Source organism: Oryzias melastigma, linkage group LG7 (assembly GCF_002922805.2).
Source record: "Oryzias melastigma strain HK-1 linkage group LG7, ASM292280v2, whole genome shotgun sequence".
NCBI classification, from domain to species: Eukaryota; Metazoa; Chordata; class Actinopteri; order Beloniformes; family Adrianichthyidae; genus Oryzias; species Oryzias melastigma.
In genome coordinates, this window is record NC_050518.1 from 9,489,467 (window position 1) to 9,505,190 (window position 15,724).

General features: G+C 39.7%; 1 protein-coding gene across 12 annotated transcripts in view; it reads right to left on the minus strand.

Moving 5' to 3' along the window:
• The window catches only part of LOC112159176 (neuron navigator 1), an 86,881-nt gene that overhangs the window by 24,138 nt on the left and 47,019 nt on the right, over positions 1–15,724 (minus strand). The gene's annotated exons all lie outside the window — the stretch shown is intronic.

Genomic DNA, 15,724 nt, shown 5'->3' on the forward strand with positions numbered 1-15,724 from the left:
CCTATCTACTTCATATACTTCCAACTATCATTAATAATGCATCAAATATTCAATTTCTTTAACTTTGATTTCTAATCGAACCCAACACACTACAAAAACAGGCAAAAAACAGCAACAAATTCTGCCTTTTCGGGTAAGAATTCTTTTTTTTTAAAGAAAAAAATGTTTTCTCAAACTAAGTTTATTTTGCAATTGAAAAACTTTCTTGATAAGAATATTTTTCTTGCAAAAACAGAAAATAAGACACATTTTCTAAAAACAAGGTCTGTTTGTACTTTCTAAAGATTCCGTTTTTGCAGCGTACCTCCCAAAGCTCCTTCAGCTCATTTGCTTCTTTTGGTTCCTGTTTGTTTCTAGAGGAAATATTCAGAAACCCACAACTCTGACTCGGCATGAACTGAAAACTCTGCAGAATGAAATTTAAACCACCATTGGCATAATCTCACCCCCAAACCCCTCAGAAAAATAAAAAAATGGTATTGAGGAGCCCCCAGTGATGTGTGAGCCCACCTCTGCATGAAGCACTGTGTCAGGACTATGAAATGTGCATGCTCCACACAAATCTGCTAAGCCATTTCCTTTTTCCTCGGAGAAACGATTTTATAGATCACGTCTGACATAAATCATTTGTGGGTGCTTCTTTGAGAGGTTGTTCCTAATGAAGACGTATAGTAAATGTCCTGTATTTCCCCTAGCAGGAACTAATATTCATACTCTATTGTCAACTAATTTTACTATGAGTTGGGATTTGATTAAACACCCACTAAAAACAAATCCTTTGTACTTATTTTATGTGCACTGTAAATTTTTCTATAATTTTTAGGAGGTTTCTTTTTTACAACAGCAGACTGTGTATTTAAATGATAATAAATGTAATGTTACAGTTAAGAAATCTCCTTAAAACAAGATTTACAGGATTTGGGATCCTTGTTTGCACAACACAGGTCAGAATTAAGAAGTCATAGGGGGGTGGGGGTTAGATTTCCTCCTATTAGGGTCAACAGGGTAGGAGACTGATGTTGTAATGTAGTGTAAACGACTTAAGAGGGCAACGCTCCTTTAATGAGGTCATATACGATGCTATGAGGGGGCGGGGGGCGGCGGTAGGCCTTCCACTCGGGTGAATGTATGGGACACATTATTATTGCCTTGGGGGGGTTGATGGCAGTGCTATCATGGGACAAAAGTGAAGGTCCTCCCTATCTAGACTGTACAGATCTTGTAAAAAAAAGGGAAGACAAAACAAAAGAGTGAATTAGAAGTGACTGTTCATCATGCTGCTCTGTTGATGAAAAGTGTCAGATTAAGAAGTCTAAAACTAGACCAGACACCTAATATAATTTAATCTAATCACGCCAGCCAAGGCTAACAATAGGCTGAGAAAAAAAAAAAATCTTGACTGATATTAAAGCCATGTTTGTTTTGAACATCCATATAAATTAACTAAAATCATACACTTTCTTACAATTTTTAGGCAAAAAAAAATGCCTTTCGTCATTTTTTTTCTAAATATATTATGAAATATATATTTCAAGTGAAGTTTCACTTTTTTGCAGCAAAAAATAAATTTGAAAAAAAAATAAATATATAAGTAAATAAAGGATTTTGGCAGTGATAGCAATTCCCGTCTAACAAATGCTTAAATTAATCAAGATTACGTTTTTTTTTAGTGCTGACAGCCATATAATTACAGAATTACAACTGACTTCAGCCTTTGAAAAAACACAATTTTAACTCTAGTAGGTAATTTCACAATTACAATCATAAGAACATCTCTCCAATAAAAGCTGATCATTAGTTGACATTTTCAGCCATATTCCTATTTTACAAAAATTAGCAAACACTCAGTAAAGTTTATTAGAACTTATTATCCCAGCAGGTTGAACAGTTCCTCTGTGAGAGTTGATCTCATCCTTAAAGCTACATTCCTGCAGCTTTGCTGTAAATACACGTCAGCGTTATCTCTGTTTAATAATTTCAACAGCAGCAAACAGCATCCCCGCTCTGCTTGGTGTCAACAACTAAAAACAGGAACCACAAGAACTGCAAGGCAGAAACCAGATCGAATGTCAGATCAAACAAGGGGCAAAAGGTAAATATGCAACTGACTGCACTGCTTTTGTATGAGGGTATGTATGAGTAAAACGATAAAATAAAGAGGTGTGTGATTTTAAGTAAATAATTAAAACCCTGTCATTATGAATATGTAAGCAAAAAAAGGAAGAAAAAAACCCCACATTGCTGGTTCAGGCGCGTGTTCAAAACATGGTTCCCTGATGAGAAAATGATCCTGCTTGGGTTGAAAAAACTGTCAGTCACAGACATAAAAACTGTTTCCTGTTATTGTTTTATTAATAGAATAAATGTTATTTTAAGAAACTAGGCAGGGTCCAACATCTCTCTGTAGATCAACACCAGCCTTGGGCACAAATGATTTCTTCTGTGCGCCCAGAAAAAATAATTTTCCAAATGTTCCCAAGAGTAAATGTGAAATAATACTGTAATTAAAGGGTTTTGGTGGTTGCTATGATGAGCTAATTTCCTTTATGTCAGTGCACGTGTTTTTCTTTTCTTTTTTTTAATTTTTTTTTTCTTTTAGAGGATTTCTAACTTTCCCTTTCTCTGTTTTACTTCTTCAGTGTGAACCTATGAAAAAGAGCAAAGTGAAATGGAGAGGATCTACACCAGGGCGGACAAACTCCAGACCTCGAGGTCTATCCAACATGTTTTCCAACTAACCTGCCATAGAAGATAGTTATTGGCTAAACACACTTGATTTCAGTAGAATTCTGCTTTATCAGTAGCAGATAAGGAAGGATTTCTTAAAAACCAGCATGATTCCGGTCGTCCATTGAGGCCTACTGATCTAGACAGTAGACACGTTGCATCAGGGACAGAGCATCTTCGCTGTGGTTTGTTGGACTTAGAATTGGCTTTCTGGAAACCACTGTGTTAATTTATGAGCCAATAATCCAAATAAACACTAATCAGACGGCATGAAAGCTGATTGTAGCATTGTCTATAGATATAACTTGGGTTATATTTGGTCCACCTGTTTACAGGGTTAAACACGACCCTTCCAGAGTGATATTTGGACAGATTGTTCAGCTACTGTGAATGCATGGAAAGTGTCTCAGCAGTCCCACACTGGACAGGAACTTTCCATTTCTATTAAAATCCACTGCCACATGGCAGAATTCAGAATGATTAAACCAGACAAGCTCACGATTGCTCTTTTTTTAGGGAAATAGAAAGAAGGGCAGAGACTGGTAGTGGACAGTCGCTTCATATGCCTAAAAGGGCAAACGCCATAAGGTATCTAAAGTCATTGCATTTCATTAGCACTTTACATGTGAGGCTGTGATCGATGACAGACTGCAGAAGCAGAGGATCTCAGCAGGAGACTTGGCTTCAGAAATTGGACAAACGTAGTGGCCACATCCGGCAAGATGAAGCCACACGGACAATGGCATCTCCTATGGTTCAACAAATGCCTAAAAATTTAGTTTATATAAAAAATCAATCAGAAAAGTTGGAAACTGAACAGAAACCATCTTCAAGAACCACCTGCTTAAACGTTCTCAGAAGAGGTCTATTTTCAGAAGCAATACAGGATCTAGACACGATTAACCACTTTCACAAATACACACAAGTGTGCATGCACAGCAAACTCAAGAAAGAAAATGACACATCTGAACAAAAGAACAGCATTACCAGCCCCACCTATTGTCAAAGACTGCTGGGATGCAGTCATGGAAGAACTGAATGTGCTGGAAAACACTGGTAAATAAATCTACTTGTTGTGGCCGTGTATGGCAGTTGTCTTATTATTGGGCTGAGCAGCCACCTGAGACGAGCAAAAGAAGGGGTGGGGATGTGTGTTGATATTGTTAATGTTCACAGATGGCAAACAATATGGGCCACTGAACCACTTCATCAGCTTAGCACCAGGAACAGAGACATACAACCACGTCCACACGCAGATCTGTCAAACACCCAGCTGGATTATAATTGTAATAATCTTCTGTTTCCCAGTCAAAGCCGTGTAAACTTCCAATGAACCTAAGGAACACTGAAGATCAGAGGAGTTTTAAAATTCTGTAATCTGTAGAGGATTAAAGGTTACTGCAGCACCATTTAAGGGTGTTCTCCTTTTCAAGGAGGACTTTTTAAAAAGAGTTTATGCAGACTGGTGTAGATACATGTCCACTGCAGGCATGTATGCAATGTGTCTACTGTATTTAAAGAATTGTATTGTCCCCGATTCGCATCATTTTATAAAAAGTGTTGCCGTTCTGACAATATTCTATATATCTTTTAAAACTATGCACCAGTTTTCCTCATGAAAAGTCATTAGGAATAAATCTGCAGCTTTTAATTTGTCTTCAGTCCTAACACTTACTGAAAATGACTGACAACATTCATTCAAATCTACATTTTTGTCTCTTTGTTTAGCCACAAAAAACTCATTTCCTCTTTACTATTTTCTCTTTGTCCCATTTCCACGATGCGGAATGGAACAATGTAATAGCGGCTTGGACAGTTTTTGGACACACAGGCGACACTGTTTGAGCATTAGAGGGGATTACAGACAAGGCTGGAGTTAATGAGCTCAAAATTACTGCTAATTCCATCTGCCACCAGGATTAGGCCAGGCCAGAGGCTCACATAGAGATGCTCTGCATGTGTGGGATAGTGTGTGGAAAAATAAGCGAGGCTGCATCCTTAAATGGCCAGTGTAAAGGGGAACCTCTCTCAGACGACTGACAGACATAAAGCTGACACTAATGGCCTTCCAGGCTGAGGAGAAAAAACCTGCAGGCATCTGAGTGGAGCTCACATTTGTCTGATTTTCCAGCAAAATGGGAACACATTCTGTAAATCTGTTGGATCTTTGTGGAAAACTGGGTTTGGATTTCCTATTTAGGAATTTTCCCCCTTTTTATTTTTGAGGAGAAGTTGAATTTTGGTAGACTTGCTAAAAATAACAAATATGAATGGCAAAAATCTTCAAAAAGGGTAAATATGTCTTTCCATTTCCTTTCTTAGTCACCTCTGCAGAGTAAACGGTCCACAGTCGGCTCCACACAGCCAAACTTCACAGTGTTTGATGTTTACCAGGACATTCAAAACATCAGAAAGCCACAAGCTCTAAATAAGGACTGCGGGAGGCAGACACTCTTGAAAAAGATTTTTTTAAAGCTGATCATGATGACATCCAGTGGGTCATCTTGATCTTCTCAGACTGGAAACCCCAAAAAGGAAAATCCAAGAAGCCAGGAGAAAGACATTCTTGAAAATCCTTTTTCTTTTGGTTTTCTGCTTGCATCAAAGCAGAAAACCTCTAACCTCATCTCAATTGAGGTTAGAGTTGAAGGGTAAAAACCCCAAGATGAAACAAAATTCTAAACAAGCAAGTCTTGGATTCCTGTTTTTAGCTGGTTTGATTTTAAGAGGTGAGCAGGAAGACATGGATAAAGTCAAATTGCTTCATCAGACGTCCTACTGTAAGGAGCACTGCTAATTAGGAGATAGACTTCATTAGAAAGTCACCACAAAGCTTTAGAAGATCCTAATAACCTCTCAAGTCCAACATTGGTCTCTTTGTTACAAAAACAGAAGGACAGCCCTCCAGAGAATAGCTGGCACGACCTTTTTAAATCACCCTTCTAAGTAGTGCAGAGTTGGGTTCAGTGCAGAGAGCTTCTCAACACAACTGCAAAGACCCAAGGAGGAGCTCACTAGGGGAACCCCAGCACACGGAGGCCCAGGACAGGGGCGAGATCCTGGGGTAGAATTTCCTCTCTCTCTCCAGAGATGTCAGCTGACTTAACGGCTGTTTGAGTTAACAGCGCACAGGGGGATGTTTTGGTTTGAAAGGGGGAAGACCAGTGAGAGAAGGAAAAAGAAGGTTAGGGAGGTACAAAAAGACGGGAAGGGTAAAACGTCATGAACTAAGTCTCTTCCGGATTGCTTCTAACTTGAAGCAGCTGTGAAAAAGATGGTTCTAAAGAGGAAATCCAGTCCAAAAGTATTTGGAATTCACCTTAGAGCAGGGGTGGGTAAACTTTTAGACTTGTGGGCCACAAAGAGCTTTACAAATTGACAGAAAGGCTAGACCAGAAGTAGATATGTGGAGTGTTTTCGTCATTCACATCATCAGAGAAAAAAAACAACATGGAATCTGGATGAAAACAGGCCTTAATTGATTTAAAATTACTTTAAAACAGAACATTTTTTAGTTTTTATTTCAAAATTTGTGGCTTTTGCTATCATTTTAGAGCCAAGTGCACTGACGGGCTGATGTTCCAATGCAAACTTACAAAAAAATGCTGTGTTCATGTGGCGTTTGAATGATCGGAAAATGCCTGTCTGACTCGAAAAACTCACATGAACATAGGAGAAGCAACAAATCAGAATGAGTCAATGCTCACCCGAATCCTTTTACCACAGTTACACACAATTCAAGTCTCCACCATCTACAAATAGGTTATTATCCAGGGGATTGTGTATTTACAAAAGACTGACTGATACCAAAAATCTGATACACTGAGACTTTTTTGTAGAGTTTAAGTTCTCCATTTTAGTTAACCGCTTCCAAAAAAAAAAACCCAAAACCAGCAATTCCTGTTTTTAACACATTCAAAGTCAACAGGAAGTAAGGATTCCTTAGCTTAGTGTTTTGTAAAAATAACCATTTCGCCTTCCCAGCATGAAGAAAAACACTGTTGGTGACATAGTGAGCCATACAAAAGCTGGTAAAATATACAGATGTTTCCTCAGATGCATTTTGTGTACAACTCTGACATGTAATACAAAAAGCTGTTTTGGAGATATGAGCCTCAGCTCAGGTCATTAAGAACAGTACATTAAAGGGGTACTAACCTGTAAAAAAAATAATGGGGAGAGGTCCCCTCTCTGTAAACAAATAAACTTTTTTTCTAAAGTGCTGAAGGCTAAATTCCACCATGTGAGCTGTTGGTGGCCTCTAGTTCTAGTATCCTCGGTTTTGGTGGAGAGCTTTTATTAAAAGTAAATCTGGGACATAGACTATAAGTGTAGTAAACACTTGACAAATTTGTCCAAACACATTTAGAGCAGAAAACCCCTTAAAAGACCCAATAACTGGAACAGAGATAGTCTTCAGCTTCTACTGAGACAAAGCAGATCTAGATTAAAGCCTTAAACTTTCATGCTTCTAAAGGAATTGACACAAAAGCATCCTCACCATAATGCACACATTTGAGATCAAATCAAAACAGCTGATTAGAAAAACAATCCCAAGAATGGAAGGAGTGGTTTGGTATGACTGCATGTGGTAGCTACCATCACCTGCCGCCACACCAACTCTGGTTGGGCCTCTTGAAATTCTTACAGTTTGAAGTTTGGGACACATTCCTTGGCATCGGGCAACTGTAAATACTCATTTCACATTCCTGCAAGTATATTCTGGGCTTCCACTCCTTAACTTCCCAACATATGGAGTGGCGCATAAGCATGCCGGTGCACAAGTGCAGAAATTCCATTATATATATAAAAAATACTCCACAGCGTTTAGTTTCTCTCTTTAACACTAATGAGAAATCGTCTCACAACTGGTTATATATCCCTTAAAAAAATCAACTGTTCTCTGCAATAACAAAGACATCCAGAAGTTATTGGACTATAGCCTTTAAAATATGTTGGTTTTACAGCTTTTTCTATCCTTCCCTGCTGCCTCCTGAAGAGCACTGCTGTCAGACCATGGTTCCTCATTTCCTCTGGCTTTGATGTGCGGGGTAACACACAAATGACACGAGGGACCACTTTGTGAAAATACGAGCTCTGTTTGTGAACACTGAATCCTGTGCGCCTAATAATAAAAAAAAAGTTTATGTCTCACAAGTAGTAGGTTACAAGCATCTGTTATTTCACTCTCAGGTCCCTCTAATGACCTTAGAGGCAGGAAAAGTAAACGTATTCACCTCATCACAAAACATCAATTCTGCTGTCATGTCAAATGACTTTGCCTTTATTTGTTATCCCCCATGGTTCAAGCAAACCTTGAGTCTTTGCTCCATAATGAGACTTTTTGTTAATAAATGTCAAACGACAGAGTGTGTGAGCTTGTGTAGACAGCATTTGCCTGTTAGAGAGTATGTAAAGGCTGTTTATACATGAGCATATAAAGAAATGTATTAAATCATGGTGACTTGAATTTTAAAGACAGCAGTCCCTTGTAGAAAATAAAGCTGTACCAGTGTTGCTGATATGTGAGGAACCAGGAAGCAAAAAATGAGAATTTTTAACTGATAAAAGTTTTTAAGGGTTTGCCAACAGAATTTTCTGCTTTATAACATTCCCTAAAAAACAGGAGAATCTCTTGGTATCTACTAAAACCACATTTATTCATCCATACTCAGCATTTCAAAGCATAGATGGTCCTCCACCAATCAAAGCTACAGTTTAACTAGCAGATTAACCATAACCGGTGATGAAACATCAATCTGATAATCCATTTTGTTTGATTAAACCAAAACCAGGAGGATTAAATGCCTAATGCGCATTAATGAGTGATGTCACTCATTTGCAAATCTCTTGCTTGTCTTGGACGAAGTTGCAAACTAGGGGGGTGGCTCTGGATTGAGATGGGTCACGCTGAGCAAGCTGTTTGAATCTTCTTTTTCATGAAACCACAAGCTGACACACATAAACAGACACGCTAATGCTGGAGCATTATGTGTATGTGGGAACAGATCTTTGCGTTGGCTTGGTGTCATTAGTTATTGATGCATGTTTGAGCTCTAATTGTCTCCATGCACATCCAGGCATGCATGCTTGCATATCGACATACTATTGCTCATAAGTAGAAAATCTATCATCAACTCTGGCCTCACCTTGATTACAAGCTTAGTCCCACTCCAATCCTATTTTTGATCTATTATAAAAACGTTCCCAGTGATCTTCTAAATATGTTGTTTTTAGCCAAAATATATTTAAAAAAAATGTCATTTTCTAAGACATTATTTTTGAAATTCACTTCTGAATTGAGGGCGGAACTGTTGGCATGGAGTAAGCCTGCCCCAATTTCCCATCATCCATCTGTTTACACACTCTCTCGTAGCTCAACCCCAACCTAAAATTGCAATATTAGAGCTATCCAGATGTACAGTTTTGAGCCAGCCTTGGATCAGGAAAATGAAGACATCCATGGATCTATTTGTCTGGAAGTGGATGCATTAGATTTGAGTGGAATAGCTTGTTGCCTGCTGACTGTAGCACCTACGTCTTGGCTACAGCCTTTTCAAATGACATTTTTTCATCCGGATTAACAATGATTTCAATAGAGAAATATATTTTATTTATGTCTTCCATCATGTGAAAAATGCTACAGGAATGTTAAAAACACAATTTTCATTAAAAGGACAAAAAACATAAAAGAAAAGCCTAAAAAAAAGCTTAAATCAGCCGAAGAAAAAACAAATAATGAGAAATTGATGAATGCATTTATGTCAGTTGTGTGTGTGCATTCAACTCAAACTCTAGTATTGAGCCACTTTGCTTTTAATGGGTTTACATAAGGGGTCAATGGGAGCTGCAGAGGTCAGTGGACCAAAACACTAAAGTCGACCCCAAAAACTATTAACACGCAGACAATCAATAGAGAGAATCCCCATCTGCCCCTGTAATACATTTAGTCAGTCACATCATACCCCTCACACCAACTGTCCTACATAAGCCCACACACACCAGAGTGTTGAGTATACGCGTGGGCATCAAGAAGATTTAAAAGACGCTTTCTATTTTCCACCCAATCACAGCAGATATATGGAGAGGAGGCTGGGAATGTAGGTCAGTCGTTCGGAAGAATGCGGTTCGGTCCTGCAGTGGATCAATACCACACACGCCCACTTCCACCACCCACTCAAATACCTGCTGCTGGATGGATGGATGAAGGAGTGAGTGAGTCGCCGAACACGAGCAACCAGTTGTCATCTCTCTCAAACAATGGGCAGTTATTGTTACCAGCAGATAGCCAGAAACAGACTCTCCAGCATTTTCATATACCGGTTTGACGGTTTCTATTTCCTCCACCCGCACAACCATTTCTGACAGAGACAATAAAAAAATGTCTGCATGGATTTTCTAAAAACAAAATATATTAAAAGAAAACCCATATGATCAAAATTAGTTATTGAAATCCAGCAACAGCTCTGAAACCGGCATGCACCCGTAGGAGTTTTATGAATGAGACATGCAGCTCGCTTTTACGCACGAAAGGAAAGGCTACTACGCTGCACCAACCCATGCGGTGCAAACCCCCGTGCGCCGTCCCCATTCAAAGAAAGCAATGGCACCAATGTGTTAATTATCCTCACATCCGGCATCCTGGGTGGGTAACACTCATCCGTTTACCTTGACAGAAAGTGCAGCGTCCTCCCCGAGCGCTGCGGAGCCGGCAGCTGCAGCATTTTGCCGTTCAGGACTCGACCGCTCATTTTGACAACCGCACAGCCTTTTACGCAGCTTTGTTCCCGTTCGGCATATCCCGTATGTGTCTCTGGAGCGACTAAAAGGCTGAATCCGTGCTGTGCCTTTCAGTCACTGACTGACTGACTGACTGACCCAGTCCCGCAGTGCTTCCACTCAGACGCGCTCTCTCTCTCTCTCTTTCTACACACGCGCGCCTCCATCCATCCGAAGGGAGGCGATCAAGAGAGGGAGGCACTGATAGAAGGGCAACACCCCAAATTCCTCTTCATTCGGCCCATTTTCACTGATCGCGAGCAGCTGCAAAATACGCGCACAGAATGGGTTCTGGGCTCGCGTTCAGGATAAGCACCAGTTCATCAAATCCCCCGAAAGCGACACATCAAAGACATGTTCACACTCCTAATCCGAGCTCCAGACACAGCCCACTGACTCCACTCACTCTCTCTGCAGTCTGCACTGAAGCCTGCTTGTGTTGCAGTGGAGAAGAAACTTTAAACGTTTGTTTAATAAAAGTTTTTTTTTCTTCAATGACAAAAACTGTTATTCCTGGCTGGAATTTACAAACCCACTCCAATGAAAATAGCGTTTTGAACATGTTCTTCTCATGATGGAGGGCATATATATAGACAATTTAGATTTAAACCGTGTTTATTAGTATTTCTTTATTCAAATCGGTATGAATCAGGATTGGCAAAGGCCTGCTGTTACATAGAAACTACAAATGCTGGGTCACGAGCTCCCTGCTCACCGTTTTTGTTGCTAGTGTGAGGGGCTGTCAGCTAGCAGGAGTAAACAAGAAGGTGATGGGAAGTGGGGGTGGGCTTACTCAATAGCCCCATCCACAACACAAAGGCAAATTTCTAATGCCGCTCTGCAGAAACTATTCAAGAAAACGACACAGTTTATTTATTTATTTATTTATTTTTACTAAAAATAGCATAATTACGAAAAAAGGACCACTGGAAACAAAGATGACAAAACTGTTGTTCTTGGCTAGAATTAAAAAAACGATAAAGTCTTTTGCTAATAATTTTAGCTTTGAATATTAATCACAAACCTTTCTTTATTTGGTTCATTAGAACATACTCATTATTTTTAATAATTTTGTTTGCCATAAGTTTTTCTTTGCATATGAAGTGAATTTCTCTGGACACCGTCTTCATCAGCAAAATTTCCCATCTGTGCATTAAACCAACGTGAACCAACATGTTGTCATTAACCAGACCTGTTGGCTTAGCTGCAAAATGAATAAACATTTCGCAATAAATTCTGGCTTTTAATGACATGAAAAAACAGCTGTCAAACTATTTAAGTGGTTTGGCACAGGAGTTAGAGAGGATGTCAATCAATCTGAATGTCAACGGTTTGCCTTAAGATACATCGTCAAGGCATCAGAGTATGTGTACAACAACAGAGCACACTGACGAAGCCACAAGTATGAACTGTTTTAAAACATGTTATGGGTTAACGAGAGTATCACACTCTGCCCCTCCTACTGCGATTATATAATTTCAATTTAATTATCCCATAAAACATTGGACAATATCGCCTTTATGCTGAGATGGAATAGGAAACTACAGGTATCTAAAACCCTGCATACTTGGTTTATCACAGATAACTTTCAACAGTCACCAACTGTCTGCACAAAAAAAGTGCTGGCTCACACCCAAACACCAGTGACACAAAGTCTTCAATCAAGATTTAATAAAGCAGTGGTGTAAATGACTCCAGTGTTTCTATTGTAAAAGTGTTTATTGGCAACTGGAGGCTTGCAGAGGAGTAGAGAGGGTATCATGTATCCATCCCCCCCGTGAGCGCTGCCCCCTCACAGCACCCGGTGGTGTGAAAACACTTTATGCTGGCTGGACCCCTGTGAATGGATTTGTCTGTCTTCTGGGTCGGTTCAATAAGTAAATTAAGTGCCAGGGTGGATATAATTAACACTGTCTTTTCAGTCGGGACAAGAGAAAGAAATAAGAGTTCGAAAGACAGAAAGAGACTGGCTGGAGAACACACCCCGCCCACAGTGACAGAGAAAGAAATAATTAACATGCTCTTTAATGGGGGAGAGCACAAAGACAGGATTCTGCTGCTCAGTCATGCCATGCAGACCCAGGTGGGCCCACAGAGCTGGGGTGTGTGTCTCTTTGGGGTTTGATGGGCATCTTGGCATGCTGAAGTGCAGGTGTGTGGAACTGCTGCCCCTGCTGTTGCCTAGTGTTACTAATGAAGAAGAAACAGAAACCGTTTCTGTGCACACACATTTGCAATCCATTTCCAATCAGTGGGAGCCTTTCGCTTTTGTTTATGTCGAGTCGGGTTGAAGTTTCTGGAAAGGCGAGCTGGACTGCGTTCTTTGCGCCGGGGCAGCTCTGACTCACGTCCAGACTTGCCCTCCATCTCCCTCCGTGTTTATATGCTGCTGCTCATCAAAGAGAGCTTCTTACCTCACGGCTGCTCTTCTTTCACGTGTGCCCAGGACCACAAAGCTTGTTTACAGCCCCCATGTGTGTGAGGTGCTGCAGTATAATTAAGCGGTGATGTAACCGTGTAATGACAGTATACAGGCAGGGTCACTATATGACCCTGGGAACCTGTCACTCCCCCACTGATGAAAGAGGAGGGAAACCTGGGAAAGCTCATCCTCCTTATCAGACCAGGAACACACACAGACTTTCAGATGAGCCGCTTGGAAAGCATGTTCAGCATAAACAAGTAATGAATTATACACATATTTAACTTTTTTATGTCAACGGTTATTTCATCAACCTGGCATTCGTCTGACTGTCAGCTTCAAACCTTCACACCGCAACACACTACACTCTTCCTGTTCCCAGCCAGAATACTTGCCCACACATGCAACCGTGGCCTGACAAGTTTCTGTCAGCGGTGTGTTTGCTGAAAAGATCCCCTTTAAATACTGCGTCTAGTTTAAACAACCTCAGCACATTCCTTGGCAAATACTTTTAAAATTTAAGGGACATGGATTTGCTTTTGTCAAAGACTTCCCAGCGATGTAACGTGAACTTTCCGAGTGTTTGTTTGCAGTTCCTTTTTTTCTCTTTACAAAGAGAGTGGGCTGTGCTGCACAAAACTGGTTTGGGATCACGAACGTATATCTACAGGTTTGAAAAATGCACAATGGCTAGGCTTAGCATTTGAATTTTACTGCAGGGATGCTTGTTATTACCAGTAAATTGCTTATTTCAACTACAGTGACGTTTTTGTGAGTTTTAAGCATCGACAGTATAAAAGAACTGGACTGAGTGACCCCTCCTCCCTCGTGTTTCAAATTATATTTGTCAAAATTACCGTTCTTGCTCTGCTACATTTTTTAACATGTTCTTGCTAGTCCCATTTTTTTTTTTCACAATATTTTTGTTGTCGTACAATATTCAAGTTATAAACTAACTGATCAGATTCCTCAATAAAAGTAGGTGGTATCACGTTGAACATTCGAACACTCAAAAAAATAATTCTGTAGATTTACTCAAATTGCATCAAGCGGTTGCATGCAACCACATTGAGTAATTGTTGTAAAACAGGCTTACAACAAGTCAGCTACAGAATCCCACGAGGATCAATATCCTTAGTTTGATACTCAAGACTGTTGTATGATCCCCTGCCTATGAAAGGAATGTAAAATATTGAATGTCTTTAGTAGCATTTACTCAAGCATTTTAAACATGTGTGAAAAAAAAATATTAAATGAAAATAACAGAATGCACTTTAGTAAAAGTGAGAACAGCCGAAGTTCATTTTTCAAGTGAAGTTTTTGATTGACAGATTCTCCTGAGTCTGTTTCCAGTGGAAGGGGTGTGGTCTTCTAACATGCTCACTCCTGATTGGAGAGTTACTTTAATCTGATCATTCTTTGTCTTATTTATTATATATTTAATTTAACATATATGTAAATAAAGAACTAAAACTTAAACTGTATCACAATAATATTTATAAAAAGGTTCAATCATGTCCAAAATACACAGAAATAATTTGGTTTGAACCCAAACCACTCTGAACAGCCTCGATATTAAAAACCAGATGGCCAATGTCATCTTTGCAGCCTGGTAAATGTTAGTGACTTTACAGTGATGTTGGTGACCACAATGTCTAAGTTACAATGTACAGATTTCTTTGTGTCAGAACTTTGGAGGAATAATATAAATCTCAGTATTAATTCTTTAAAAAAAATCACTTTGGTGATATTCCAACAGTCTTTTAAAGTTAGAATGAAGGATGTACTGGAGTTATAATCCTAAAGTTTAACACTAACATGTGCTTTTGGATGTTTTTTGGGTCTGCACTGCAGGAACTGGGGATGATTGTAACTCTTTGAACTTTTGCTCGTAGGGCCTCTTTTAACTCCTTCAGTGTGGGCCCCCATCCCACCACAAGAGCCTGAAGAGCTCCTCTTAAAGTTAATTGACAGATTCCCTTCTCCTTGGTGGGGACGCTCAAGATTTAGTCCACTTACAGCATTGTAGCTCTAGGCTTCAAACATCGTCCAGTGAAGGCAGACTTTAAAAAAAAACACAAAGAAAGCACCCAACAGTCGGAGGAAATCCAACATAGCTCAAGAGATTTCTGCAGCCGGTTCACCCTGTGTCTCCTAATGAGAATCTGTTCACTTGTGAGAGAATTGGTACATACTTGAAAGGATGAGATTAAGAGATGGTGTAATAGGGAGAACAGGAAGGGAGGATGAAGGCAGGGGGCAGAAAGAAAAGTGTGTGTGACTAATGTCAAAACAGCTTCAGAGAATAACACAGTGGGAGTCAACGGGGGAAAGCAGGACGGATTCCTATGCGCATAACAAAACCCATCACACCCCTCTTTGACTCTGAAGGGTTGGCTTTAGTGTGAATATTGCTGACCAACATGTGTGTTGCAAAGTGTAAATTTCAATCAACGTCAAACTAAAGCTTTTTCTAAAAAAAGAACTACTGAACCATACAGTTTCATTTACCCCCAACAGGTGAACTCAGCATGTCACTCAAAGAATCTACAGGTATGAACGAACAAGAGTGTTTGCAGAATTGTGTGTGCTCAGATGTTTGTGTGTGTGCATGCAAGTGTGGGGGAGTTTTACTGTGGGAAACAATCCTCCAGGCAATGAACCTAATAATTTACTGAAAACAAGGAAGGGACTCGGCACCTTCATTGTTGTTTAGGCATGTTTTTAGAATGTCTTCCATTTTTGGTGGAATACCGGTTTGATTACAGCTGACGGATTTTCTTCTTGCTTTTTTTT